Source organism: Lissotriton helveticus, chromosome 4_1 (genome assembly GCF_964261635.1).
Source record: "Lissotriton helveticus chromosome 4_1, aLisHel1.1, whole genome shotgun sequence".
NCBI lineage: Eukaryota > Metazoa > Chordata > Amphibia > Caudata > Salamandridae > Lissotriton > Lissotriton helveticus.
In genome coordinates this window covers 751,597,470-751,610,195 of record NC_136063.1, presented here as the reverse complement: position 1 = coordinate 751,610,195, position 12,726 = coordinate 751,597,470, and positions in this window count along the sequence as shown.

The window sequence follows — 12,726 nt, the reverse complement described above, 5'->3', positions numbered from 1 at the left end:
TCCCATTGTAGAGGGGATTAGAGTTGGGCCTCCCCCCGATGGAGAAGGGAGAGACGCAGGCATCAAATTGTCATTTTTGTTCCCGAATAGGGGAACATTTTTAGGGATTTTCTGTGCCTGTCCTAGCCCCCCATCTTTAGAGGTTCCTGGTTTGATCGGCTCGCCCCCATTCACCTTATGTACAGAGTCCTCTTGCCCTAGGGGTGAGTTCTCTGGCAAGATTGATTGAGCAGAGATGGGAAGAACAGACTCCGTTGACTCTTCCTCCTCGTCCCCCGAGGTTCCAGAAATGTCGACTAATGAGTCCTCTTTCTCAACGCTTATGTCAACATTCTTAGTGGCAGCTGCCTCATCCTTCATCTGCTGGCATCTGATTCGCGCTTTGGCGCCTGCATTCCACTGTTTGCCCATGCCACTAATCGAAAATGTTGGATGCCAACAGAAAAAACAATCAATTTCCTTCAACCGCTGCGTATTAACCTGAAGCAACGGAGGTAAAGAGAGTCTTTTACCCCGCAGGTGAGGTCCTGCCAGACGGCAGAGAGTCTATGCCAATAAATCAAGGCTAGGCAGGCGCCAAGCGCCTGATAACAAGGTCTTATGCCAATGCAATGTCACAGGCCCCAGAGAACCCAATCCGTAACTCTTAAAGGATAGTTTCACATTTTCCATCCAGTCGCCTCTTAGTATCTTGCCTGCAGCAGCACATTGCCACCTATACCTTTATATGGTAAACACCGGAATATGGATGAATGCAGGTAAGTAAACATTTAAATTAATAAAACAAATTTTGTTGCGCGCCCTGCATTGCAAAATGTGATGCAGGGCCCGCAATGAAATTAGTTTTTTTTATTTAGTTTTTCTAATGTCAAATTTTTGGGTCAGGGGATACTTGGATGACTTAGCAGCCTTCAGCCCCTCTGGTCCATTTAAACCCCCTTGTGTTTACTGTTGAGGAAATAATAAAGGGTCTGGAAAGGTGCAGCAGGGCAAAGGCCCCGGGCCCAGATGGGGGCCCAATAGAACTTTTTTTCGAAGATCACAATTTATGGGCCCCTTTATTGCAGAACGTATTTAATGCTATAGTTAAGGCTGGCCCCCTGACATCGTGGAGCACAAGTGTCATTTTCCCGATCTTTAAAAAAGGAGCCAGAGGTGACCCAGGCAATTATAGGTCCATATCTTTGCTCGATACCACCTCAAAACGAATGGGATGGCAACTATTACATCGGCTGGAAGAATGGGCCTGTGTTAAAAATATATTGATTCTGGCCTAATATGGCTTCCATCGGGGAAGGGGCATGATCGATTAGTGCTTGAACCTGAGCCTTGTCACTGAGAAATACACCAGGGCTAAAGGGGAAATAATCTACATGCCCTTCATGGATCTCTCAGCCGCATTTGATTGTGTAAACCACAGTAAGCAATGGGAGATAATGGAGGCCATGGGGTTGGACCACCCCAATTCTTACATTCCCAGACCGCTCATTCCAGACCCTATGGGGGTTAGGCAAGGATGGTCCTCGCTCCATTCTTGTTTTCATTATACATGAATGGGGTTGAGGCAGCATTGGCGGGCAAGACTCCAGATATCCCGAAGTTTGGGCCTTTAACTCTGCCTTTACTTGCGTATGTAGGGCCTTGCAACACAAGATAATGGCTTATGCCTCCTTTATGACTTCCCTTGACTTAATGGTTAACAAATCAAAATTGTTTATTTTTATAGCAAATCCCACAGGGCATGGGAAAGTTCCCTCCTTCCACTTAGGGACTCGCAAATTAGTGGTAGTAGATTCTTTCCTTTACATGGGAGTCATGTGTGATAAAGGCCACATCTGGGCCCATATGTTAAAAAAGCAATGGAGAGCAGCAGGCAGCCATTATTACATTTGCCAAGAAACTGGGAACCAAACCTATAAAAGTCATAAAAAGCATCCATAAGCCTAAGATAGTTTCAGTAACTACCTACGGAGTAAGGTAAGTAAGTAAAAAATTAATTGTTTCTGATTAATTAAAACCATTACAAAAATACATTTGAGTGCACATGTCATCATTAAAAAGTCTTAAAAAGACAAATCATGATTATTAATAGTTATAGTAGTAAAAACAATGGGGTTTTGGAAGTGACCATAGTTCGTTATATCTTGTCTGGGCCGACATCTTGGCTTGGTAATTTCAGCTCCACTAGTTTCAGGAATTTCACCAACTTCCTGTTTAATGACGGAGATCCTGGATCGAAACATGCAAGAACTGCTTGTCTACGTGTGCGTATTCTATGTTCATTAAAAGACATTTTTAGCAGAGCTGCTGTTTCCTCTTTCAACCTCAAGTAGGTACATAGCAAATGTTCAATATCTTCATTCCCTGCACCACATAACCTACATTTTGTCCCACAGTTCCTTCTCAACCATGGTTGTAAATGTGGTGTAGCTGGTAGGATTCCTATCCTATGTTTTTAAAAGGCTTCTTTTGTTTTCCTGCAGTACCCCAGTCCAAAATACGGTTGCAAACCGGGTGATTTATATGTACACAGAGTCATCCAGGCGTGACGCCTATGGGAAAAGGTAGCTTTGTCCTCTTATTTGCTACACATTTGAATTGCGCATGCGGTAGTGGGATTTCCCATAGTTCTTTCAATCCTGTAACAATCAAGGACTCCTCCAAATATTTTTCCCCGGCATTTTGGAGCAGCTGCGCAGGTCTTGCCAAAGCTAATGGTTCAGTGTATTCTCTGGTGAGTTCTTTATTTTGTGCCAGTACTTGATATATGAACCTCTCCTTGCAAGCATTTGGCTCGTTAGTCCAAATTTTATCCGGATCTGGGCTTGTGAGGTGTAAGATGGCAAATTTAGGAGAAGTCTGTATGCTTTTGAAATGATTGTATCCAGCAGTTTCGCGTCTGTGCCTCTTAATGCCTCGCTGCCATAAGTGATAGATGACTCTATTTTTAATTGGGCAACGCGAAGCAGTGGTAGAAGAGTAGGGAGAGTCAGCTTAGTTTTTAGCTGTTTAAGTGTTGTCGCGATCAGCATACCTTTTCTCTTTGTGGCCTCAAGATGGTTTGATAAGCGACCTCCTTTATCAACTAAGATTCCAAGCTATTTATATTCAGAGCAGTTTGTAACTACCTGTGTTATAAGGACCCAAGTGTGCAGCTTTTTATTCCCAGTTATTGACAGTACTTTGGTTTTGTCAACATTTACTTCGAGTAAATTCTCTTCGGCGTATCCATGCAGCGTGTTAATGAGATTCTGCAGTCCTACTTTGGTATGACTAACCAATACCACGTCATCTGCGTAGGATATGCTGGGCAGGGCTATACCCCCCAGTCGGGGTGCGTGTGCATTGCAGGCTTCTAGAGCAGGTGGCAGGTTGGCAGTAAATAAATTAAAAAGTGTAGGCGCTAGGACTCACCCCTGCTTGAGGCCTTTTGTAGTCGGAATGTGCCTGGAGAGGTGGGTGCCATTCCCAAGCTTCACTTGAACCCACGTATTAGAGTGCAATTCGATCAAGAGGTTTAAGAGAGGGGCAGGGATCCCCCAGGAGGCTAGTTTTCTCCAAAGATTTGCTCGATTGACATTGTCGAAAGCCGCCTTGAAGTCCACAAAGCAAAAGTGAAGAGTTTGTTTAGTCAGTTTTGCTTTGTCAATAAGTAGCGATAGTGCCAGGAGGTTTGTTGTAGTTCCCATATCTCTACAAAATCCAGTTTGACTAGATGGAATTATGTTGCACTTAGTTGCCCATTCGCACAGCTGAGTCAGTAAAAGCCCTGAGAAGTATTTTGCCTCAATGTCCAGAAGGGCTATCAGGCGATAGTTCTTTGGTAACGTTCTGTACCCCGCCTTATATATCGGTGAGATAACTGAACCCTTCCATGAGGCAGGGAGACGCCCGGAGTAGCTGACAGACGTGTAGAGAGGGGTCAAAGATTTTGCCCAATATTCCGGGTCAAGTTTGAAGAAGGCTGGAGGAATTCCGTTTGGCCCCGGTGCACCATCCTTCCTTCCTTCCTTTGGAGATTAATTTCCGGAGTGTAACAGTACTGATTTCAATTTTAGCTTTTTCATATAATTTTATTATTTGTGGGAGATGGCCCTCCTGGGCAACCTGGGGCGTGTTTTTTCAGCGGCCTGTTGGTTGAAATGAGTGTCTAAGAAGGATTACCAGGAGCTTTTAGTTATGTATGATGTTATCCCACCTTGATTTGGATTTAAAAATTTGTTTAGTGTAGACCAGAATCGAGCGCTGTTGTTTCCCTTAGAGTCATAGTGAAGTTTAGCCCAGAAATTGTCTTCATTAGATCTTTTGAGATCCCATTTAAGTTTTTGGAGGTCCGCCCGGTGCTTGCGAAGCTGTTCGAGAAGATCCCTTTCGCAGGGCTTGCTCTCAATAATCTTAGGGATTTGTTGATCGCTTTTTTGTCATTTTTTAAGGCTAGTTTCTGGGTACTTGAAGTCTTCCCTGTGACCGTGGAACCAAAGGATGGGAAGTGCCGTACTGTTGTTGAATATGTGTTTGCAAATTCGGCCGTAAAAGTTTCCCATACAGTTACTGGATTACCCATAGGATAGTTTAAGCTGTTTAATTGTAGTTTTGCTACCTGAAGTACCTCCATCGTGTTTGCGACCAAGCTTTTGATTAGTTTAAGATTTATGGTATGACAGGCGTGAGGTCCTGTTGGATTGGGGAGAATTGAGTCCGGAAAGGCAAGAAAAGAGACTTCCTGGGGGCGGTGGTCGCTATCATCCTTATCTCCCAGGGTAAAACCCAGTATGTGATGAAAAAGTGGGAGGGAGACTAGCGTGTATTCTATTGTAGAGGTTACATTGCTTGAGTTGAACGAAGCCACAGATGGGGAGTCCTCGGCGAATTTTCCATTTAGAACCCTCAGGCCGATGTGCTCCAGATCTTCCAGCAACTCCTTCGCCGGCGTGGAGATTTTACCTTGGCTACTAAAGGATTGAGTTGGAATATTCCAGTAGTAGGACTGGGCCTGAATGTCATTGTTTGAGGATGAGCTTAAAATGTATTTGTTGAAGTCTCCAGAAAGAATTAAATTGGGAGAAGTGTGCGAAGTCATTACGTGATGTAAGTGGTCCATTAAAAGTTTCGACTCTTCTTTCTTCTTTTTTGGATTGATGTAGGTGTTGATCAGCAGCACCTCTTCTTTTTTCCCCCTAAGATTTAATTTAATCTGAACTGTGTTTATGGCAGGAGAGTTGGTGGTAAATTCTTGTGCGCTGCAGACGTTTGAGATTTTGATGTAGGTAGCTAAGCCACCCGCCAGCCGACCGAATTTACTTTTTCTTGTGGCTGGGGAGTAATAACAGGTGAAGCCTTCTATATGTGCAGGATCCTCCAGCCATGTTTCCTGAAGGAGGATAATGTCAAATGATTTTACATATTGTAAGAATTCAGTGTCTGCTGCCTTGTTGTTGAGCCCATTTAGGTTCCACGAGCATAGTTTCAAAAGTAGTGTGGCCAAATGCGAGCCCGCTTCTGTTGGATTCCCCTGTCATTGTGGGTGACTTGGTGTGTTCCTTATTCTAAATAGCCGAAGATCATCTGGATTGTCCTAGTTAGAGACCATCGGGCTCTTTTGGGTGAATATTGCCTGTGTTTTTGTAGGTGATCGACCCAGTGCACCCCTAAGCACTGACGTTGTCTTAGAGTTTTTTATAGATGGTCCATGCCAAGGTCTCTCAAGCAGGTGGAGCGGATATCCTATGTTAAGATATAGGGCAGATTTAATCCCCCAGGGAATATTTTGCTCGTCTAGGATTTTATTTACAATTTCGGACGAAGTCCAGGTCGCTTTTGTAGCTTCCTTGTCCTGTGTTCTGTCAGTTTTTATGAATTCTACTGATAAGAGGTCAGCTGAGCATAAACCATTTAAGGATGGTATAGTGCTAAGGAGACGGAGTAGATTACCTCGATTCAGAATATCGAATGGACCCTTTGATTCGTATTCTGGGGTAAAGAGGATAATAGTAGAATTCCTATTTTGATCATCCGACTGAGCTGTTGGGGGGTTGCTACGCACTTGGATTCCTCTGTTGTTAGTATTGAACTGTGGTAAAGTTTCTGTGAAGGTGTCACCAGAGGAGAATTTACGGGATTCAGAAACAGAGGGAGCTGTGAGGTCGCCCAATATAGAGGAGTATAGTTTGGTTTGGGTGCACAGGAGTCCTGTTTTCTTCGGTTCTATAACCGGGGGTCTTGTGCAGTGAGCGATGGTCATAGCTTCTCGTGCCGAATCGGGACTGTGCTTTGGAGGGGCCCTCCTTGATGCAGATGTCAATAGTAATATGGGGGGCTAGCGTCCTTCCCTTTTCCAGGGCCACGATTTACCATAGTATTTGAATTGCCGGTTTCGCAGCTGGACAGGGCCTTTCCAGCCTCCTGTGTAGAAGCCTCTATGATTGCTGCCACGTGCTCCACTTTTGAGGAGGCGCTGGGCGCAGTGGAAGTTTGTTCTATACTTGCTTTATTTGCTATGATAGGGCCCAGATCTTGCGGCTCCTGTCTGGTTTCAGACCTAAAAAGCGGGTAAACTTCTGCCGTTCTTGAAATTGTTAGTTTATTACGACCTTTCCTTCTTTGCTGGCGACGACCCTTGGCGTTCTGAATTGGTACCTGGTCCTTGAGAGGTGAAGAGGAGCGTGTTGACAAATGACCCGCTGGTGGTGCCAGTACAGTTTTGTCTGTATTGTTGGCTGTGTTGGACTCTCCTTTAGAGGGTTCGAGATTGGCTGTTTCGCGGGGATTGATGTACTGGTCCCTTGCATAAGGCCCTTTTGGCAGGCCTTCTATCAAAGTAGATACTATTTCTGGGAGTGCTGCTAATTTGTCGATGATCGGGCCACAGCTGCACAATAACTTTGCTTCCTGCTGGGCTCTGCCGATTAAGGAGTTTAATTGGCCGAGTTTCTCGTCAATTCGCCCCCCATAGACCGCCAAGGTGTCAAGTAGAGTCAACTGTAAGTCCATTTTATCAGATTGAAAGTGGAGAGTGTCTACAGTTTGTTGCATGGTGTTTAAAAGAATATCCCAGGTGTTTGACACGTTTGATGCTTGAATCCTGGTTTTGGGCCTTTTTTGAGTTGAGGGTTTGTTGGGTGTTGGGGAAAGAGAAAGATTTTGTGAAAATATTGAATTTGAGAATATAGCCTCCTGATCGGAAGCCTTTTTGGTCGGCTGGGTTTTGTTGTTTATTTTGTCTGTGGGCAGAGGTAGTTTAACCGGGGTAGCTGGGATGTAGGTAGCAACTAGATCAGCCCACTCCTGTGATCCCAGATAAGTTGGTTTAACAGGGCCGTCACACCCGGAGTTTTGTATGTTTTCCTCGGCCTCCTTCGGGTGTTCATCGGACCTCTGTTCTTCTACAATTACTTCGACGGGCAGTTGGCAGATTTTTGAGCCGTCCAGGTGGTGCGAGAGGATATTGGCAATCTTTGGCAGGTATTTTGGATTAAACCTGCTGAGATCTTCTTGCCATTGGTTAGAGTCCTTACCACTGCAGGTCGTAAGGTTGCACAAGGAGTGCCTTGCCTTCTGACTAGTTGAAGGTGAAGTGGTTGGAGTAGGTGAGGAGTTAGTATGCTTGGGAGAGGGGGGTGAGTGTAGGGCCGGGCTAGCCCCCTATCGCCTGGGTGCTAAGTAAGGGTGTGGGGCACGTCACAAATTGAACAATTGCAGATTAGCAAGGATGAATTCCTGAAGAGGCTGATTTCCCTTCCGGCATCATGCTCCAACTTCAATTGCCATGTGGAATTGGACTTCCCTTATATTAGCGACTTGGTAAGGTTAGCCCCTTTAGCTTTATGGCATTCAATTTGGAGGAACAACATGCTATTCTTAACACAACATATTAAAAAGGATTGTCTTGAGCTAGATAATGCCCATAAAATAGGATAGCTGCATTATGTAAGGTGTACCCTGAGCACTATGGGTTTGGAGGATTTGTACAGAAACCCTAGTGAATGCCTCCACATATCTAAGAAAGTTTTAAAAGATGTTGTTTGGGCTAAGTTGGCGTGAGACGCACAGAGCTAAACAAAGACCAACCAACAGTGAGGATATATCAAAACCTCCTGACTCTAGCAGAGGGCAACTACCACTATCTAGAGGAAATTCAGAACCTACAGCACAGATTCATCCTAGTAAGATTTCCTATGAATCTTTTTCCTATGATGGTGGGTTACCCGGTGGGAAAACATACGTTTTGTGACATGACTGTTTGGCCATGTGATGGAGTCTCGGAACAATCAGACCTCCATATCGTCCTTTTCTGTGAATTATATCAAATGGAAAGAGCTAGATACATATTACTGGCCCTGAGACATACAACTTCAGACAATGTAGTGCAGCGCTCAGATTTCTTAAAACACTCGGTAACCCCTTTATTTGCTTTGTAGTAGCCAACTTCCTTTGGGCTTGTATATAGAAAAGGAACATGTTTAGCCATTTATAGTAATATTGAGATGTACTTGGAATTTGATGCTTTTAAACTGTACTATATGATGAATGTTATGTTTTTATTACAGTTGCATTGTGCTTTTATGATCTTTGTTTTGCTTGAGATCGAATAAAGCTTTATGATGATGATGATGATGATGATTTAAATTATACTTAGATTTTTCTGAGAATCATAAATGTATATATTTTTTATTTTTTATTTTTCATATTAATATAACAATTTAAAATGTACACATTTGTAGTTATTTTTTAATATTAATTCAATAATTTAAATGTAAATTATTTATTTTTTATAATTATCTTTTTAAAATACTATATTTTGGTTTTGGTTTTGTATTGCAATTATGTTTAAATTATGTTTTGTCAGAGTGTTTATAGTTTAAAATTAAGTATTTTTTATTCTTATATTTCATTTTAATTGTGTATTGTTTATTTTTATTTAAAATAAAAAAAAATGGTGGGACCTATTTACGATTTTGTCATGCAGTGTAGTGCAACAAGTCACCTAGCTGCGCTGCACTATGTGAGAGGCAAAGGACAGGAGTGCACAATATGTAAGACAATACGGCTCATTTCTGCCATTTCCCCTGTGCTGGCACCCTTTTGACAGCCTAGACCAATGCAGGCACCCTTGCACCATGGTGTAAGGGTGTTTGTGTTGCATGCAGGATTGTTTTTGTGCAGGAAGGGACACCTTCCTGCACAAAAACAATCCTGAGAGGCATATTCATCTTTCTATGTGTGCTGCAGAATACAGCACACATTGAAAAAGGAAGTAGCAAAATAATTTGTATCTTTTTGGCGCATTTTAGGTCTACCAGTTCTGTTAAATATGAAAATTCATAAAAACGATTGGAGTTGCATTGGAACACTGATGCAATGCCAATGGAACACTTTCCTAGGGCACAGTAAGCACAATGCAGCAATTTGCGCTGTGTTGCCTTACACCCAATATATGGAGCCACTTGGGGCCCTGCAAAGTGGCCTTGCGTGACAGCATAAATCACATGTAAGGTTTGCGTCACTCTTGCACCATGTTGTGTGGTGCAAGAGCAACACAAACTGGGTCATAAATAGGCCCTCAAGTATGTGTGCAGTTTTGGAGTGAGAAAAGTAAATCGTACCACTTACAAAGTTAGACTTTGGATTGTCTCAGACAGGCAGGACAGTAGACAGGTGTCACAAAATGAGTTAGTGTCCGCCTGTTGTATCAATCTAAACTTAGGACTGGTTACACCCTTGGCTTGTATTGTTTGTTTTCGCTGGTGTATCTCTCTCATGAAGATGTTCATATTTGTGCTGTATTTTTTGTTTAAAATATGCTTTTAAATGTGAGGACAAATGTGTGACTCAATAGTGTGTCATTCCTTTTAAGACAATAAATTTGAAATGTCTTTTTGAAAAAAACTAAAGTAAGCTGAATAAAGCTGCCAAACTTTAGAATGCATAGTCTAAGGTTTATTTAGATTCTAATTGAATAACCTCCCTTGGCACAGAGTGAACCAGCATCAGAAAGCACAATAGGAGGATCCCCCAGGGCTTTAGATGATATTTTACACCTGTTTTATCCCCATGAAGCTACTGGAAAAGCTACTAGACTACGTAAGAGACATCAGACAATCCTCCGGATTTGGATTCAGTGGACTCTATGCCTGTTAGTGTTGGGCATGTGGTGGGTAAGAAATGTATACCCTATTGATCTTGCTGTTTTGTCCAGGGTAAATCCATCTGTCCCCTGAGAGCATGTACTGGTCAAGGAAATGCCAAATAGCGTGCTGAATCCAACACCCACTGGCACTTCAGTGTCTCACTGCCCCTGTCAAGGTATGGCCCTTCCAGAACTAAGCGGTCGATTTGGATGGCGGTGAATCCGCATCCTCCGGGCCGGTGGAAGCCACTGCCGGCCTGGAGGATGTGGATTCACCGCCGCGGCCACAGACATCACCCACCGCCACATTAGGATGGCGGTGGGATTGCGGTGGGACCAGCGGCGGATGGCAGGTCTGTCCGCCGCTGATCCGCGGGGTGTGGAGAGCTATTTGGTGGCGGTGTCTGCAAGACACAGTCAGCCAAATTAGGATGTGCATTGACACATGCTTTTCCACGGCGGCTTTTCTGCCATGGAAAAGCATGTGGTCTTTGGTGTTTGGGGGCCCGTTGCAGGCCCCCATGGTGTCGGGGGTGGGGGTGCACATGGGGGGTATCTATGGTACCCCCTAGCATTTACATGCACAAAGCAGCAGGCACCGCGCGGTTCCTGCCATTTTGTGCATGTAAATGTTAAACAATCATTTTTAACCTTGTGGCGGGTGCTGCTTCAAGCAGCACCCGCCGCAAGGTTAAAGATACAGGATGTGACCGCCAGGGTGGCGGTCACATCCTAATTGCACCGGAGGGACCGCCGCTGCCCCTGCGGACGGTCCCTCCCCCTTGGGGGTCCATCGGCCATACTAATAGGCCCCTAAGTGCAGCTTGGATAAAAGCTGTGGTGGGCTCCCCAGATCACAGGAATACGTGCTCACCGATGATTCAGCAGCCTCCATCGCGAGTATTAGTGATTCAGAGGATGACTTGTGCTCTTAGGCCTCAGGGGCCTCTGGGTTAGGTTGAGTAGTGTACTATTTGCAACGGTATACAGTCAAAATATCAAGTAAAAAATATAGAAATACATTAATATCGAATTAAAAATATAGAATGGATGGAATATAGACAACAAAAATATCGAATGTAATGGACGAAATATCGAATGGACAGAATATAGATAACAAAAATATTGAATTTGAGGTAAGTAAGTTAATATCGATTTACATAAATATAGAAAGTCAAAATATCGAAGTATATAATATAAATGTTAAATATATCGATTTTTTTAATAATATCGAATTTTTTAAAGTGTTTTTTATGTTAGTATATGTGTGAAAAGTGTTTATTTATTTTATAATTTATTTTAAGTAATGAATTTTATGGTATTTAATGTTTGCGTAATTTAATTCTGTAGTGGGTTGTGGGTTTATAGTGGAACAGGGTGGGAAGTAATTTAATTATAGTTGATTAAATGTTTTAATTTATTTATTGATATTTATCTTGAATTAGTTGTTTTTAAATTTCTAATTGGTAATTAATAAATTATAATTGGTAATAATTTTTATTAATTGATTAATTGATAATTATATTAATTTCATTAATTTATTTTCTGTAGCGGTTTGTGGGTTTATAGCAGAATAGGGTGGGAAGTAATTTCATTGTTATTAATTACATTTTAAAATGTATTTATTGGTATTTATTCTTAATTAATTGTTAATTATTTTTCATTTGCTAATTAATTAATTGTAAGTTGGTAATTAATTTGTATTAATAGGTAATGATTTTTAATAAATAATTTTTATTTGTATTTTTACTTGATTAATAATTATATTATATTAAATTGGCAATTATTTTTAATTAATTTGTGATTGGTATTGGTATTTAATTTGTTTAAATTAATATATGAAGTATTTACTTTCCCTACTGTTGTTCTCACTGGTGTGGGAATAGTAATTTTTTCCCCTACGCTATCCAACGCTTTCCCTACTGTTGCACTCATTGGAGTGGGAATAGTATTTTTTACCCTCCCACTATCCAACGCCTTCCCTACTGTTGCACTCTCTGGAGTGGGAATATTAATGTTGACCCCTACGCCATCCAACGCTTTCCCTACTGTTGCACTCTCTGGAGTGGGAATAGTAATTTTTACCCCTACGCTATCCAACGCTTTCCCTACTGTTGCACTCTCTGGAGTGGGAATAGTAATTTTTACCCCTACGCTATCCAACGTTTTCCCTACTGTTGCACTCACTGGAGTGGGAATAGTAAGTTTTTACCCTTCCGCTATCCAACGCTTTCCCTACTGTTGCACTCTCTGGAGTGGGAATAGTAATTTTGTCCCCTACCCTCTCCAATGCTTTCCCTACTGTTGCACTCTCTGGAGTGGGAATAGTAATTTTTACCTTCCCGCTATCCAACGCTTTCCCTACTGTTGCACTCTCTGGAGTGGGAATAGTAATTTTTACCCCTACGCTATCCAACGCTTTCTCTACTGTTGCACTCACTGGAGTGGTAATAGTACATTTTACCCTTTCCGCTATCCTACGGTAAAAATATTTTATATTTTTTATTAATATTACGTTCATATAATAAATTATTTGTATGTTGTTTTTTAACTTACATTAATTATTTATTAATTTTAAGGTTATTTAAGTATGTTTAAGT